At 44.4% G+C, this 17,712-nt stretch overlaps 1 protein-coding gene across 1 annotated transcript in view; it reads left to right on the top strand.

Moving 5' to 3' along the window:
- Positions 1-17,712, top strand: part of LOC121616852 (membrane-associated guanylate kinase, WW and PDZ domain-containing protein 3) — a 123,290-nt gene that overhangs the window by 1,511 nt on the left and 104,067 nt on the right. The gene's annotated exons all lie outside the window — the stretch shown is intronic.

The following is a 17,712-nucleotide window of genomic DNA, read 5'->3' as shown; positions in this document are numbered from 1 at the left end:
GTGTGTTCATCAGTGAGGAAGATGGTCTTACTTTGCTTGTCTGCTGGAGCTGGAATCTCTAAACAACAAGTGAGACTCTTCCAAAGGTTACATCAGCAGCAGCAGCAGCAGCAGCAGCAGCTGAGACCCAGCAGGATCCCTGAAGATCAGCTGTGTGTGTGTGTGTGTGCACATGTGTGCTTATGGTGTGTGTCAGTGTGTGTGTTCCTGGGAGCATTCTTATTAATATTCTAACGATTTTTATATCTTTTATAAGCAAACAAGAGATGAATGGAAGAATGTTTGCCTAGATTTATGAGACCGGTGCCCATTAGTGTGCATGCGCACGAAGGTGTGTGTGTGTGTATTTCATGGCTCTACACTCCCAGGAGCTCCTAACACCACGCTCTCTGCCCCACTAACCAAGGATGATTAATAAAGGGCATGGAGGAACGACAGAGTGGGGGAGAGAGAGACACACACTAAAGAAACAGAAGGAGAGAGAGAAGCATGGGGAGAGAGACATAAAGAGAGATGGGGAGAAAATCGGCTCTGCCTTTGGCTCCAGGCTTAACTCCCACGCGAGGCTGTTTTTGCTCTTTACAGCTCACAGGGAAGTAATAGGTGGCGAAGATGGCGAAATTCCTCATCGCCCATTTCTTCACCGTCACTTTTAGCAGTCTGGCCTATATGTCCATATTCCCTTTGAGTCATGTGTAAGGTCACAACCGGCGTGCATCAGCTCTTCAGTGTTCTGCTCGCGAAAAGGCCTCGCAAAGCCCCTCTGGCATCAGCATACAGATGGGGTTGTTATATTGTATGATTACGTATAGCGCATATGTGTCTGCGCTGTGTGTATACATTCCTGTGTGGTAGCCTCATGTTTAATTCACACCTCTTGCATAATTGAGTTAGCGAGTGGATTTTCTCCACTCTGATGGAGGCAGCGGGCCTGGAGGATCAGCTGTTACCAGGAAGCCGCGATGACATGACGGCGGCCGGCAGCGACGGACAGGCTCCAAGGGTCTACCAGATGTTCTCCTGTGCTCTTCCCAAGATCCTCCTGTGCTCTGCCTGCCTTGCCCTCTGGAGCTGGTGGGCTTCCCATGCTGCTGCTGCTGCTGCCGCCGCTACTACTGCTGACAGCTGGGGTGGAGCTAGGAGGGTAGAGATGGAGAGAGTGCAGAGATGCAAAAGCAAAAATGGGGATTTGAGGCGAGGGTAGAGAGAGACAGAATGCAAAATGCGAGCCTCTATGGAGGCTATTATCTGTCTCAGCCATTGATCGAAAGGAGTGTGAGCTGAAGGAGTTGCGCTCAGCACTTCACTTCTTTTCTATTGCTGCTTCTGGTGCATCACATGTTCTCCAGGGAGAGCCAAGAGTCCTCTCTCGCATGCATACATCCTCACATGCATACCCTTCTGCTGCTTTGAAATGAAGAAGTTCGCACTAAGCCTGCGCCGAGATTTCACAATGTACCGTGAGGTGGATGAGCCCATTTTCCTGGTATCTTTGATTAAGCTGGGAGATGCCTCTATTAAAAGCTCGGAGCTCGGTGCTCGGTGCAGGAATCTATTTCTGCCAGTACCCCCAGCTACGGATCGGAAAGGATGCCTGATGAAAAGCTTCGTGAATGGCATCCCAGAATTTTCTTTCCGCCGCTCAGTTATTTTCTGCTGTGCCTCCTATATGTTTGCAGCTTCAATCACTGTGCAATCAAAACATACGTACAACCTGTAGCCATTTATATGCAGCTGAATGGATGATGACTCTGACATCAAATGAATAATTTCTCAGTGCAGCACACAGTGGAGCCGGTGCAAAAAGCTCTCTTTTAGATGATTAATATGAGCCGTGTGAACGTATGAAACACATGCATACAAGCCCCCTCTGTTTTATTATTGATGTGCCCTGCTTCTGCAGCTCTTTATGCCTCAGTCACACCGTTGGAATTACTTTTATGATATTTAATATAGTCTTGAAATCTAATAGTCACCAGATTGCAGGTGTGTTTAAACGAAAGTCATTTAAATGCTCAAACACTGCCGGGGAGTCGGAATCGCAGCATTCTGACTGGAAGGTAGTCATTTTATCTTTATTAATTTTAATTGTTGATAATCATTGGTGTGATAATGAGAACATATTCAGTCTGCAGAATGGCATAATTCATCTGTTTCTGTAACATGCTGAGTCTCGTAGGCAGTTTTTGCTCTTAATTATCTTTGAAATTTAAAGATCAGATTGCATAATGGAGTTTGTATGAAGCAGCAGCGGGTTTGGCCATTGATAACAGTTTTCTCGAGATTACAGTGTGAGTTGCCGGCTTCTGCTCACACGTCAGCGTATTTTCCATTACCTGCTGATCATGCCAATAGAGAAGAATACAGACTGACATGAGCCCCTAAGCCCCTGTATCAAACAGCAATAGTGAGTGTGGGTTAATCACATTAATGCACCTCTCATATCAGGAAGTGCCTCTCAATGGAATCATCCTCTTGACAGGCGATGCTTTGTCGCCGCGAAGAGATTTGCAGTCGGCTGCAAAAAAAGAGGGGGGGATTGAGAGATTGAGAGTGGGAATACTGCAGCCCAGAGAGCCTGGTCAAATAACTAGAGACATCTGTTCTCGCCTTAGAGATGTTTCTGACAATCAGCCGAATGGAGCAGGAGAGCCATCACATACACCGCTCCTTTGGCACGGAACTCATAACAGACGAGCTAATTTAAGGCTAAATGAGCTCTTAGTGATTTTAAAGCAGTTATGAGACTTTTTTTTTTTGCAGATTCAATAAGACAACAGCCATGTTTTGTCTGCTGCTCTGTTATTGGATTGTTGACTGTTTGGTGCTTTTGTTGCTATGTAGCACCTCTTTGTAATTTTAATCGCACTGTTGCCGAGTATGCATGTTACTGTATGTTGTCTGCAACTGTCTTGATGCTGCTGTCTAGGCCAGGCGTCCTTTGGAGAAAACATTCATTGATGCCAGCTGGCTGCATAAAGGCTTATAAACAAATAGGTAGAAAAAATCATTATATGCACACAATGAACTATAGGTGGTGGAGGAATCTCATGTGCCTCATTAATAAGTTAAAATGTGGGTAACACAGAAAATAAAAATGAAACTTGGCACTCACGTGAAATATAAGCAGAATGTTGCGTCAGTCACTCTTCTCCTGCTGTCTTTGCTGAAACACCACAGCTCTGATGTGCTCCTATATGGAAGAGCTTAAAGGACCGCACTGGTGTGTGTTGGCACATTTCAGCCCATTAACTGGAAGTATGTACTACACTCCATTTTGCTGCTGACCATTTTCTGAGGCATTCTGTAGTGTTTTAGATCGCTCTACTGTTTTCGGGTACTTTCACTGCAATTCAAAAATCACTGTGCAGAAACTCTCATTTAATCCGTCACAGCAGATGCCACGTCATGTTGTCACTGTGGCAATAAAGCATTTCCACAAAAACACTTAAACAACAGTAAAAGCAGAATGATGGACTCTAATCGCTAAATTCCACCGGGTGTGTAGTATCCCTGTTCCGTCCGCGACTCGTATGACAGAGCTGGTCGCTAGTTAGTGTCAGTGAGTGAATTTCCAGCAGGCAGGTAGCGTCTCCATTTCAGAAGCATCCCAGAAGCCACGGAGAATACGTGCCGAGTCTATCTTTGACGGACGACATGTCAATCTGCACAGAGCAGATCAAGCCAGACAGGAAGTCAGACCCTGGAGCGGTGTGGAGAATCCAGTAAATTTTGTAAATAGAACACCCTGTGCAGACTTCTGATCGTACATCAACAATAAACACAATTAAAACAGACAACAAAAGAAACCATTTTACTCCAGCCTGCTTATCCGTGGTAGGAGCGCAATAATTAAGAAAAAATGACCAAATAAACACGACAAAGCTCAGCAGGCCGAACGCTCTGCTTCTCAAACACGACGGGTGGGGATTGGAGACACGTGGAGGACGAAGCAAATACACCTAACGTACGCGACGGCAGGGATACGCGCCCAGTGGAAAGCTCGTGCAATGGATGACTTCACTCAAACAAGTTTTAGGTCTTTGCAAGTTGGTTCTCGTACTGAACGGCTAGCTGGAAACCAGTTAACAGAAATGTGAAAAGTCTAAAATACTGTTTTTGAAAATCAGCAATAATGTTAAGGTTATATTGTTTGCAGAGAGTTGGATAGGTCAAGCCACATTCTTGCTATGATTTGACAAAAAAAATCACAACTCAGTAGAGCTTTCACATGTATCAAACTGTCTATCAGTGGCTAGTTCTGTCATCGTGGAGATGCATCTGATAGGAAGTTTTGCAAATAATTTTGACGCTAGAAGAAACATAAGAGGTCACCAAAGTTGTTACTGTACATTCATAGAGGGACATGATTGTATGTGTTGCATTTCACTCAAAACTACAACTGTCAACCTCGTGGTGGTGCTGGAGTCAGTGGATCATCAAAGTCAGTAGGGTTCATCCCCTGGGCACCATGAATATTGGTGCAAAATGCTGTGCCACTCCATCTGGAAGACATATTTCACAGTGTAAGTTAAAAGTTTGACCTGTTGGTGGCGCTAATAGAGGAGTCAATGGAGCACAAGAGTCATAAAGATGCATCATCTGGGAACCATGAACACTTGTACGAAATTTCATGGCAATCCATTAAAAACTGGGCCGAAGGGATGGACCAGCATACCGACATTACGATCCCTGGAACCACACCTCTCGCGTGGCTAAAAGCATTAAAATAATACACACTTTTATATGATGAAGAGTGTTACATCCATTCTAAAGAACAGTGCCGATGAAGGGCCACCATCACTCTTGGGAAGCACCACTCTTAAAGCTTACTCCAAGCAGGCGCTGATGATTTGACAGTCAGGATACTTAACCCCGCACAGCGTTCGAGAGGAGCAGCACAGCAGCAAACACTCGATCGCGAGCCGCCCTGTTTTGTTAACACCGCCGGGCCGCTGGCACGCCACCGCATTCGTCAGCCACCGAGGGTTTGCTCGTGCTGCACAGGGACACTTGAAGCAAGACTGTCAAACCATAAATCCAAGACAGTTGCCACAGCACCGGAGCACGACAATTAGCAGGAGTGTTGTTCTGTCGCTGTTCTCAACCTCCTGACCTCGCCTCATTAATGTCTGACTGACTTTCATGGCTGTCTCTCTCCACGCTCCCGCCCCTGTTCACTTTGAATCAGACAGACGTAATGCTGCGGCGGCGATTTCGATCTTCTGTTGTCGCTCTTGTGACGCTCGCGTTGTCGCTCTCGAAGTGTGAGGCCTTTAACCAAATCCAATGAAAAAGTACCTTTGTGATTAAAAGCCTTCAGGTGCCCTAAAAACCTGGGTGGCTCGCACTTTTTAAATACTTTTAACTAGATGGAAAGGAGGATATGTCTATTTTCTGTCCTTTTTATTTACTTCTTTGAAACCACTCCATGCTTTTTGTATCTGTTTGACCTTGTGCCATATCATCCTACAAAGCATTTTGTTGATATACAGCTTGTTTGTCCTCTGTGACTCTCATCAAGCCTCTCCTGTATGTGCCTGAGGCAGCTGTCAGACTTGTAGTGAAGTGCTGCTGTCTTACCACACACACACGCACACGTTTGTACTCTTATGCTTGTGAGGATGCCAGCTAACAAAATACATTCCCCAGCCACTAACCATAACCTTAACCATCACAACTCAACGCCTAATCCCACCCCAACCCTGAGCCTAACCTAAACCTTTAAACCAAGTCTGAACCCTTGAGCAGCCCTTTGAAGGCCTGTCTGAAAGCGAGGACCAGCCAAAATGTCTAAACCTCAAATTCGTTCCCAAAAAGGTAGTTGCACATGTACACACACACACAGGTCTAAAAGTACACTGTGCAAAATGTTCATCTTGACACATAATTATAAAATACATACAGGCAGTTGGCAATTTAATGGCTGTGGAGCAATTTCCAACATAATGATTAAAAGGAGTCAGTTTATTGTATTAAATTTCATAAAATATGTTGACCTACATCAGAAATAGCTCTTAGCTTTCTTTTTGGTGAAATCAGATATCGGGTTCAGTGACATGTTATATTGTTGTTGCAACACTGCACCGGTTTCCCCGTAACACTGCTGCAAAGCAGAAGCTGCCAGCATCCCATAGCACTCTAGTTGAGCGCCCACTCTCTAATGCCTCGCAGTGTGTTTGTGGGGGCAGAGGAGGAGGGGGGACTTCAGTGGGAGGAGGCGTAACGCGACTACAAAACAAACGAGCGTAAAGTTGCTCCCATCCCTGCTCCAAGTCCTCAATAATTCATCAATACTAGAGGCGGATACTCCACTCATGTGCATGTGTGTGTCTGTGTGTGCATGTGCGTGATACTGGAGTAAAGCGGTAGCATACAGTCAAAAAGCATAGCGTGACTCCCCCTCCCCAGCACGCTGTCATTATTCCCACTTTAATCAAATTGGCGCTGCTCTTCTCGCACACTCCAGCAGCACCTGCGACGACTGCATCGTAAACAGCATGCTTAATGAGACGGTTTGGAGCCGGAGCTGTACATTTCGAAAGTGATGATGAGTGCGTTTCGTGATGATTGCCCCGTAGATGTGAAATGTATGTGCAGTTACGCTTCACGGATGTCGGCTAGGCTCATATCCAGTGATGTGGATGCGGGTAAAGTAGCTGGTAAACAGTGAGTTCTAGTTGATTTCAGCACATTACAAACAACCAGTGTAAGAAAGTTGGAGCAGCATTTTCTGATAAGCAATAACGCCTTTTCGTCCAACGCCGTATCTTTCTATAATCAGGTCTGCTTGTTTGCTTTGGCAAAATGTAAATGGTTTATCCTTCACACTCCTGTTTGTATTCACTGAACTGGGAGGAAATCCTTCATGTCATTAATCCTAAGGCCACCTATAGAAAGAAAAGAAGTCTGTTTAGAGGATAAAAATAAACATTCAATTGTGGATCTTCGACAGCGTGAGGGCTGACTGGAAGCTGTGTGATAAACCTTGATTTTTGGCCTCGCGTCGTAAATTACTTTGTCATGGCAAGGTGTTTTGGTCAGGCTTCGGGGCACATAAGGGTGATCACACACCCCTGGGAGCTGAGTGTGGTGGACACAGGTCATAGTGGCAGTGTTTAATGAGCGGTGTGTGTGTGTATGTGTCTGTGTCTGAGAGAGAGAGAGTCAGACAGAGGGGAGATGATGAGGGGATGGAGGAGTCGTACCAGTACAAGCAAACACCCTGATCTCTCCAACTAACCATACACTGCATGGAAAAAGCCCATAATGGGGAGCTGCATCCTCAGCATGGGAGAATTTACCCTCTAATTGCATCATCTATAGCAGCTTACAGTTACATTGGTCATAAAGCATACAAAAGCATTTGGGTGTTTATAGTATGTTGAATTTCCTCTGGGTCATACATATATATATATATATATTTTATCAGAGGGAGGTTCTGGGGGATTTTAGTTCCTCACTGCCTTCAGTCCCTGTTCCAATTAAAGACTGCGTTGTTGTCCTAAATGCCTGTTAGCGCTCGTACTGCAATATAATGGCTAATTCTAATCCTGGCCCAGTAAATATGTATTTATTAAGGGTTCATAAAAACATTTCAGTCATATACAGGGCTGTAACGGTGGAGGGAAATTTGCAGTTGGGGGTGGGCTTCACTGCTGACTGAATAGACGAGGAGGAGGAGGCTAATGGGTATGGAAAGTGGTTATTTTTGCTTTGACCTGCATCCTGTTTGCCCCTATTATCTACTATTCTTTCTGCCTGCTTTGTGGAGAGCTCTGCTTTTCTCTGAGCATCGCTACAATTGTGAGATATCTGCCTGTTCTCTCCCTCTGACACACATGTGTCATTCAACACGCTTTTCTAAGCACATTATATTTCCACACAGTGGATGTCCAGATACCCAGCATACAGCCAACCTGTAGCTGGTTGTATCATAAAAATTGATTCAGTGTTATCATTTTATCCCCCGGAAACCGCAGAAATCCCTAAATATGTAATCGTCCAAATAGGATCATAACAGGAGCTCAAAATCCCCAAAAGACGTTTATATGTGATACAGCTACAACACGAGCGTTCGTCCCGAGTGTGATTTTCTTCTCCTCCGTCTTCTGTTCCCGCTGCCTCGCTCCTCAGGATGTGCATCAGTCACATCCTGTACATGTGATGGAGAATTGGGGAGGCGTGGGTCGTCTTTCGGTTGAGCATCGTCTCTGTCAGTGTCTCGGAGCAGATTGGAGGGGACGGCTGGTGAGGAGTCACTCCTCAGTCTGAGAGTCTTGTTTATTTTACCGGAGGCACAGCAGCCATACGGCGGCTGACTGACCCAGCGCTGTCATGAAGGACGTTATCTTTATGCAACAATGATCGCTACACGCCATTGTCCCCCCCACACCCCCCTTCAGCTGCGTTCGGTGATTGCACACTTGGCCGGCGTGCCACTACCCACTTTCCTATTATCCAGATGTGCATTATCCTCCAACTGGTGTTTATCGCTGCAAGATAGGGGCTCGGGTCACCTCTAGACAGCTCACAGGTAATGGGCCTTGACATCTGAATTAGTCTGCTCTTTCAAAGGGTGATTAGCAAGCAGCTTAGGATTCTGGGGGGATGTTGATAGGCAGACATAAACAGGCAGGGGCGACGGGCCGGTGGGGTGCTGCCTCTCTGTGGTTCATGATGGGAGGCTTGCCAGTAATACGGCTCATCATGAAGTGGTCACGGTGTGGTTTTTGCAGATGACAGGGGGGGGGGGATGGAGGGGGCGACTGGGGCCAGTGCGATTATGTGTTGGCTCTGGTGATTGAGCCGCTTGAAGTGTATAATTTTCATTATCTGATACTGCAGTGTGAACAGCGAGCCACGCTGCCCTCCTCGTAAACTTTATGAATAGAAGGGCTTTCACACTTTAAACCAAAATCTTCTTCCTGTCTCTGTGTCTTGGCTGTGTGACTGGCTGGCCCAGCTGTTACGCTCATCCCTTCCCCGGCTCTTTTATTATTCCTTGGCTGTGTGATTCGCTGTGTGCTTGTGGCGGCAGGGGAACGGCTGGCTTTGTAGAATCTTAATAGCGGCGAGCTAGCGCCAAGCCTTCCACTCGCCGTTTGCTGCAGGCGTGTGACTGAATGCCAATGAGACATTAGGGTTGAGACAGGATGGATCAGGCCCGGCTGCGGCAGGCGGGATATGAGTGACTGCGGAGCCCTTAACCAGGTGAGGAGCGCGCATGTCTGCTCCCAGAGGCTGCACAGCAAGAGGCGCCCTGCGTGTCGGGGTTATCTCAGCGCACCTAATCGTAAGGATGCGCCCTCTTCTGTGCTTCTCTGTCAAGAGGGAGATAATCTAAGTGCATTTGGCTCGACTTTGACTTTGCGCCGCTTCCGCTGTAACATACTGCCCCAGAAAGAGAGGCTGTTAGATTAGACCTGTTAGATTCTGATTCAGGAATGACACAATGATAAATGACACCGAAGCAAGGGACACAGTGTCGAGTCTGTGCTAAATCTACAGAGGTATGACCATATTCAGCTCTTCTCTTCTCTTCTCCACTCTCCCCCTTATGTAATTTGCATCCTCCTCTTTGGGTTAGGCTGGTTGATAAAGTATGATATTTTCCTTCATTTTCTGTTGAAAATGCATCAATGCGATACCTTCTTTAAGCCTCCCCTGTAATAACACAGTTTATGCAGCAGTGTTTTGTCAATCTAATCTCTTCTTGTTTGCTTATCATCACAAATTATTTATTATTGCCTCCGTTTGATACGATGATGAATTAATTAATAATACACCACCGACAACTGGTGGTTTCCTCTTGCAGGAATCCCAGTGTCGCCTGTATTAGGCGCAGGGTGACTGAAGTGTGTCTGCATGGATGTGTGTGTTATATCACATCCTGAACAAGGAGTCTTCTTAATTCGGTAGGCGACACAGAAACCTGTAAATGGAGAGCTGTAATGCTTACAGTCTCTTACACACACACACACACACACACACGCATCAGCACATTAATCCGTCTCTGCACATGGTTCCCCACATGACGCAGATGTTGCTAACAGTGGGATGGAGTGATGGGCGGATGCAGAAGCCCCAGTCACCCAGTCACTGCCTAATCTGATTACAGACGGCTTCACACGGTCGTCCCGACTGATGAAGAGAGGGCATCAGGGAACGGACAGATGGACGAGCCGCGGTTGTTAACAGCTGTGGTTAACTCTGTTGTGTAATATACAGTTGTGGTGTTCAGGAAGAGGAACGCATGTGATAGCTTTCCACTTACCAGGGCTGTGCGGCAGCTTTTAAGCATTTGCGACACAGAATTCAGCATCTACACTAAATTTTACAGTTGACGGCTGTCATCAAACCTTTCTCTTGAGACTTCAGACTTGGCATTACTGAACCATGGGTGGCTGTGGCCCAGCACCAAGAGCAAATTGACAAGGGCGAATTGCTCTCAATGGTCAGGCCAGCATCCTGCACAGTGGCTCAGTATGTGAGCGTCTGCATGAATGAGCAGCAAAAACCTTTTAAAAGGCCTTTGATAAAAGCGCTGTATAAATGTAGCCATTTACTATTTACAGATCCCATTATTCACCCAATTGTCTTTATTTCCAGTGTCACATTGGCATCAGCCGATGTGATTTAGAATGGTAATGTCCTTCATAGTTACACAGAGTAGAAAGCATGAAGTGTGTTTATATCAGATTGCGTATTGCACACGTTTTACCATTGATTAATTAAGATAAACAAAATCAAGATGTGGAGTGGCTCGTGCTGATTAGCATCACGCTCATTATGATTTTTAGCCTCTCTCGCCACCCCCTCCCAAAAAGACATCTGACTTCACAGCAGCTTGTGAGAGTTGCAGCCAGAGTTGAGTGGTGGCAGCTGGTGCTGGAGCAGCTCACTGTCTGATTCGCAGGCGTCCAACATACAGAAAATGTACTGGAAGCAGCAGAGCTTCGGCTATTTCCCGTTCATTTTTGTTCTCGATGCGAAGCACATATTTAAGAAATAACTATTTGATTACCCCAGCAGACTAATTAGGATTTCTGAACAATTCACAAATGCATTTTCGGCCTGTCACACAAAAATAATGAAGTCATAAAGGGGCATTGGTAATTCGTCTCTTCAATTATGTGCTGCTACACACATACACACACACACCACATCTGGCATTCTGTACCAGCTGCAACATATATATCCAGCAGTCGGTTTTAAATCCAACAACGCTCTGCCTACTCGGATCTAGCTCTGCTGAAATACCGCAACACCTGCTGCTTCTCAGCATTTCATGAGCGAACTCGCCTGCCAACAGTCCCACCACGTCTTCAGGATGGCTTTTTGAGCAAATAAACACGTTTGGGCCGCAAACCTGCACTTAAATGTGAAATGTTGGCAGCTCGGAAACCAAAGGTTTTGAGAGTGCAGATGCCGGGAATTACAGCTACACTTCTTCAGATTAAAAAGATTTGCTGTGCGTGCTAATATACATGATGTGAGTCCATGTCTTGGCTTTTTTCAGTCAGAGTTTGTGTGTTTGGCAAATATCAGTCAGCTAACGTTACGAGGTTGCTAGCTGGCTTCATGGCGGACCCTGTCATTGCTGTCTGTGCTCATTTCTGGTCTTATGCTGCCGCTAGCGATGTGCATTTAATTTGGTTTTATATTAATTATGAATCTTGTAGTGGATTATCTTATTCTTTCTTTTGTTAGGTGTTCATGATGCTTTGATGCTGTTAATTTAGGTAATGGTGAAATATAAATACTAATTTTCACAGACAACTGCTGTGATAAAACTCATTTCTTTGAGGTCAGTTCTTTGCAGGCAGTTTGAAATGCAGTGTTAAGCTGCGATTCATTTCTTATGTATAAAGACTTCATTCTTTATTGGTTCATTATGATGATCATGAGCTTCCTTTGTTAGACTTTTTGCTCATTTTAGTGATTTGAAAGAAAAAAATCTTCCAAGGTTGTGCATTTACATTGAGGTGACATCATGATAATGCAGCTCGGAACACTTCTTCACAGCACGGCAGCGACGCTGACAGTTGCATACTGACATAATAAATAAAATGTTAAACAACAGATGTACAGAGTAGAAAGAGCTGTGATATAGCTGCATTAAAAGCAAACAGTCTGTCCATTTCTCGACGTGAGGATCATGGAAGCGTTCTTACTGTGTTTAAGCTTTAACGACTGTCATCAACAATGAATCCTGGTACTCAGGCTATCTTGAGCTCCACATTTCTGACTAATTCAGACTCATAAATATGAAGGAAGCTTCCCTAAAGTGGCCTTTATAAATAATGATATTGCAGTGACTAAGTCTTCGCATGTCCAGAGAAGCAGAGTGGCCTCAGCATGCAAGGTACAATGATGAGTCAGGTATTTACAATTTTTAAAAAGTGCATCTCAAAGTAAGGAGATAAACAACAGCTGACATCCAAAGGATCTGCGCTGATGCAAACAAATTCCTATAATCCAGTAAAACAGGTTAAAAAAACCTACACTATTTATTTGTTCTCGAACTCAACATGAAAGCAAGCAACATAAAAGTGTGTTTCTGAGGTAAAATCCTACAATGAGCCTTTGAAAAAGTTTCCTTATTGTGGATTAAAAGAGAGACAGCCATCAATTAAAATCCAGTTTGACACCAGACTGCTGCTGCTGCCTCCCTTTCGTGTGCGTACAATATGTGAAGTGCTTTGAAGTGTGTTTCTCACACTGGAATACGGCTTCTTTGATTCGTCTGCATTTCAGACTTACTGGAGTTCATATAGCTTGCGCTAAATATAAAATGTCTGTTGCGTGCATGCGTTGATTGCGGCTGCACGTCAGCGTCAGCGGCCTCTAAATTAAAACATGTTTGTGTGCTCATACGAGCAGGTGCCGCTGACGGGCTTTTATCCTGTCTGAGCTGCAAAGTGGCCAATAAAACTGAACACTCGTACGCTCTCCTCCCATTGTTCAAGGACTTGCTGTTCTCTGCTCTGTTGCACTTCGGTCTGTGTCTGCAATTTCATACGCAACGCCAGTGATGCGTTCACCAATTGCGGTTTTACCTCTGAAATTTTGATACAGATCTGTTGACTCTGCCTGTGTTTCTTTACTTTCGTCTGACCTCATGCCTTCTGTGCAAGTTGAGGCCTGTTGTGCTGCAGAGGAGTTTAGTGAGGAGTTATGTTGCGTCACATGCGTTGCTGCTGTATTTAGTTGGAGATCCGAGCTCCATTTTAAAGCCAACACAGATCCTCGTTGTGTGAATTGATGTGGAGTGTATAACAGAACACCAGGTGCCTCGAAATTAAAGGTTTTTTAGGGATGCAATGAAACATTTTCTCAAGAATTCATGTGCAAATTTTTATGTTGATTAAATGTTTAACATTTCGGTTGATTTAATGTCAGAAAACAAAATTCCGACAATTTCCTTAAATCTAAGGTGACATCTTCAAACACTCCAACACTTTAGAGTTTACTATCATCACTTTTTACATCTTTCTTTAAAAATTGCTGATGAAATTTCTCTCTTTGTCAGTAAACTAATCAGCTGGTTTGACGGCAGTAAGTATGACTGTTTTCTCCCCAATGAATAAGAAAATAAACACACATGCAACAAATATCTGTAAAAATATCTGTGAAAAACGTAAAGTTTTTATTAAAAAACATAAAATCTCGACTTTTTCTGGCAAAAGCTGAACTTTGCGGAACCTCTAACATGGTTATACCATCTCGACAGATTTGTGAGATTTCAAACAGGGGTTGGGGCTGTGCTTTGGCGCTTCAGGCCAGATGATGCAGTGTGGCATTATGTTCTCTCCTCTGATTCATTACAGACTCAGCCAGTTTGTGTTTTGACATGGCTGACTCTGACCCCGAGCCCCGGTCTGTCTGGATGGCTGTTTTTATACCTGGCTGAGCAGCCCTGCCACTGGCATTCACCCACACATGAACGTACCTGCAAACAAATCCAAAAAGACACACTCGCATGTGCGCACAGACGCGCGCGCAGAGCTGCTGGGCTGGACGAGGTGAAGCTAGAAGTGGGAAAAGGGCGGTCCGGCCGTCCATCAAGCTGAGGTTTATTTGCAGGTAATTTGTGTAGGACGATAAGTGTTTCTGCTTTGAAATTACCATCAAAGTCTGACATTAGCGATATTAATTTTATTATGGTGGATGCGATTGTGGCTGTCTGCGGGTTGACATTTGAACAGTTAATGAAACAGCAAAGGTTTCACTGGGTACACTAATGCTTAGGCCAGCAGAGACGGCACTTCTCAAAGTTAATTTAAAAATACGGAATGAAAAAGCTGATGAAAATGACATTTTTAGCCTCGTCCAATATTGCGAGATGGATGTTCATACCCATCCTTTCCTTGTTTGTTTGGTGCTGTCATTTTCAATAATGCATAGAATCACTTATGGGGATATTATTTTGCACGTTATTAACTTAAGGGAAATATAATCTCGCGTGCTAGTAAATCACAAATTACAGACTCTTCTCTCTATTGTATTTTACACTTCATATGATATCCAATTAACAAAAAAGAATGAGTTGGAAAGCTCATATTTTCCCTCACTTGTCAAAACACAACAGCAGCTCATCTTGAGGAATCCTGCTGCCTATTGTCTGACAGCGTTCTTATAAATGTGCTTAAAATTACAGCATTGTTGTCTGTGCCTCTGCAGACCAAATTAATTATAAAATCTCCAGCTCACTTGTATGCAGTTTGTATGTTGGCTGTGTCGGGAGATGCAAAAATCCACCACTAGACTGATTTTCAAGCACATTTTTTTCATTTGAAACTTCTCAAGCGTCAAAACAAAACATTTTGCTTTGGGGGAGATTTTTGAGGGGGAATAGAAAATCCAATTTTTGTATTGATAAAAATCCCATTTATGGCCCAGCATCACAGATATATATTTCTTTATTCGTGAGTCAGATGCCCAGGAAGGACCTCTGCCGTTTGAATTTTTAGATTGTATTAACAGTAAAAGGATGCAAAATTGAAAGAACAATGCAGCCCTGGAAAATAGTCCGTTTGGCAAGCTCTCTCACGCAATGTCCCAGGCTCACAGCCATGCACCAAAGCAATTTTGTTACTCTGGCACACAGAAACAAAAATTGATCTGTGTAAATAGACTGGATTGCTGTTGCACAGGAGGGGCCTAACGGAGGAACACAGACGAATATATCCACTTATCCATCCATCCATCCATCCCTCCATCTGTCCATTCACCCGTCCAGCCAGACATCGGCTGCCTGACAGGGACGTTGCTCACTGTGACAGGCTTATCGACAGGCCAGAAAGGAGCTCGGGATTATGGGACTAGAGGACGACACGAGTGCTTGTCAGGCTGATGTGTAGGCTAAGGTTTACGTGCTGCAGGCAGACCGAACACACCTCTGTGGCATGCGTGGAATTCATGTGGCTGCACCTCGACGGAGAGGACGCTTCTTGATGAGAACCAGTGGAACCAGTGGCACCTTTGGACAAGCACAGTTGCCGCCTGCTTTTTATTTATCTGTCTCTCTCAGGACAAGGGTGGATATATGGGAGTTGATTTAATTGCGTTGCTGACCTTTAAAAGGGAAAGAAAAAAGCTATTAAATTAATTCATTTCATGGTCTGGCTGGTAAGCCGCTGAGGGAAAAAAAAACTTCTCTGTACATAATGTAATGCGCGTTGTATATTCATCGACAAAGCCTCAGTCAAGGTAGTAATTCACATTGGGAGAAATCTCCTCTTTTAATATTTGCCAGACTATTTCACAGTTTGAAACATTAGCATTGTAAGATCTATGATTTTGAGGAGGATAAAGAAGGTAGCAGCTTCCATTGAGTTCTTCAAGTCCGACTCAAATTAAATTTCACCATATTTGCATTTTTTATTGTTCGCTCTGGTCCTGCATGACGTGATATTACAATTCAAACAAAATGTTCTAAGTGCACATAGAATATGAACATGCACGCAATGTGCACAAGTATATTTAGCCTCACGCACTGTGTTTTATGCATTCTTTTGAAGATATGCAGCTTTGACAAACATACCTTTTTATAAAGTCCGACATTTTACGCATGTTGTTGACCAGGACATGGATGAGCGATCGCATTACTTTTCATCTCCCCTCCAGGACATGAAGTCCAACCTGACACTACATATGACTTGCAACGTTGAGGACAGAGTTGGCCTCGGGCTATTTGTCAATTCTAATGTTCATATGTGAGAGGACGCGTCTGCACATTTGCATGTATGTGGCTGAGAGATGCCGGATGACGTCTGCGCCTTCGCTGTTTTCGCTGCATTCATGTCCGATCTCTTCATATCATTAATATGATCGAGGTCTTGGGGAAACACTTTTTTAACTGGGCAGAACGGAGAAGCAGGTGTGGATAAATAGATTGGATTTGTTTTTTTGACCCTTTACCCTGATACGTGTCTGAACCACAGGTGTGGAGGGGAGCAACCTGCCAGTGCAAGGCCCTGCCTGCCTTTGTGCACAGGATGGGTTGAATCATCCTGTTCTGTAAAGCCAGTGATTAAGACATCGGTATTCAGATCCGCCCAGCCACACCAATGATGATCCCCAGCTTCACATTTGAACTGCACCCTCCTACAACAGCTTTAAATCCCTGCAGCAGCATCTTCCTCTCAAACAAACATGTTAAAAGCCTCCAAACAATATAGTTTCCCAAAACATCACAATTTTGATGTGTTTGGAGGGCCATTCAGCAGGCTGTGCAGATGCCACAGTCATATTGTGGTCGTGGATTTCACACTGTGAGGCTTCCAGTTTACGTCTGAAAAAGCAATTGTTGCTGCCATAGAGCTGGATTTCATTTTCCAGCAGCAGCCAATGCCCTCTTATCGCTCCTTTCACTTTGACGCCTATTATAATAGCTTTACACAGACATGGGAAGAATCCCTGCAGCCTATTACCCCTACCTGCTTTCAATTTACGTCAGCTTTCCCTGAAACGCTAACCCCACCCTGCCCCACGCTACATTACACTGCATTTTAAAAAAAATGTGGATTATTACATGAAAAGTGGGGAAAGAGGGGGGAAAAAAATCTAAAAAGCAGGGAGGAGTGTACATGAATGTGTGTAATTTATACTTTGACTACACTCTGATAGCTTAGATCAAACATAGAAGTTCTGCAGACGGCCTTTCTTGGAATATAAATGTCGTTAAACCTTTGAGAGATTATAGTGTGAGGAAATGAACGCCAGGGCTCAAACATGTGAAAGGATTCATCGTGGGAAGGAAGTCTGTGATGAATGTTCTTAAGGGAAGTCTGTGTAGCTTCTGCTGAACGCACCGTCACCGTGGCCATAATGGAAGGATAATGATAAAATGTAGCATGAAGCGGTAGCACCAGTAGAGAGAAGTCATGAAGTCAGCAAACACACACTGTAATATGTGTTATACAACCATATGGATCCATAACATTAGTAGTATTATCCACCATTAGCTGCTGGTCATACCCAAGGGGCCAAAAACTGCAGTTCCTCGAATGACCACTTGAGGCTGGCTCCAAAAGCAAGTCAATCCCCATAGACTCCCATATTAAAACAGCTTTACAGCAGAAATACACATGCTTACAGCCTGGTACAAAAAACTGTTTTGGTCTTTATAGCTTTTTCATAACAACAGGCTTAAAGATATGGATTATTATGGGCATGGCATCGACCCGCCTCAGCTCCACCCAGGCT

This window comes from Chelmon rostratus, chromosome 2, assembly GCF_017976325.1.
Source record: "Chelmon rostratus isolate fCheRos1 chromosome 2, fCheRos1.pri, whole genome shotgun sequence".
NCBI lineage: Eukaryota > Metazoa > Chordata > Actinopteri > Chaetodontiformes > Chaetodontidae > Chelmon > Chelmon rostratus.
Note: the sequence above shows the minus strand (reverse complement) of the source record. Positions and strands in the feature narration are given on the sequence as shown.